Below are 778 nucleotides of genomic sequence, written 5' to 3'. Positions count from 1 at the left end.
CACACCACTAATGTTGCTGGAATTGGAGATGTGGAACTAACATTCACATCTGGAAAGACCTTAATTCTGAAGGATGTCATGCACACTCCAAAAATAAGAAAGAATCTGGTCTCAGGGTTTCTTCTCAATAAAGCAAGGTTTACTCAGTCTATAGAGGCAGATTTGTACACCATTTCTAAAAATGGTATCTTTGTTGGGAAAGGGTACGCCATTGATGGCATGTTTAAATTGAATGTTGAAATGAATAAGATGTCTCCTTCTGCTTACATGTTGTGTGATTTTAATATTCGGCATGCTAGACTCTGTCATATAAATAAACATGTGATTTCAAACTTAAGTAATTTAGGCTTGATTCCAAAATTATCTAAAAAGGATTTTGAAAAATGCGATTTTTGCAGTCAAGCCAAAATAACTAAGAAATCCCATAAATCAATTTTTAGAGAATCTGAACCTCTAGAATTAATACACTCTGATATATGTGAGCTTGACGGAACGCTAACCAGAAATGGAAAATGTTATTTCATCACTTTTATTGACGATTTTTCTGATTTTACTTACGTATATCTCATGAAAAATAAAAGTGAAGCGATTGACATGTTCAAAATATTTGTGACTGAAATAGAAAATCAATTTAACAAAAAGATTAAAAGGTTACGTAGTGATAGAGGAACAGAGTATGATTCAAACTTGTTTATTGAGTTTTATAAAACCCAAGGAATTGTACATGAAACAACTACACCATATTCACCTAAAATGAATGGTAAAGCTGAAAGAAAGA

Source organism: Cicer arietinum, chromosome 4, assembly GCF_000331145.2.
Source record: "Cicer arietinum cultivar CDC Frontier isolate Library 1 chromosome 4, Cicar.CDCFrontier_v2.0, whole genome shotgun sequence".
Taxonomy (NCBI): domain Eukaryota; kingdom Viridiplantae; phylum Streptophyta; class Magnoliopsida; order Fabales; family Fabaceae; genus Cicer; species Cicer arietinum.
Note: the sequence above shows the minus strand (reverse complement) of the source record.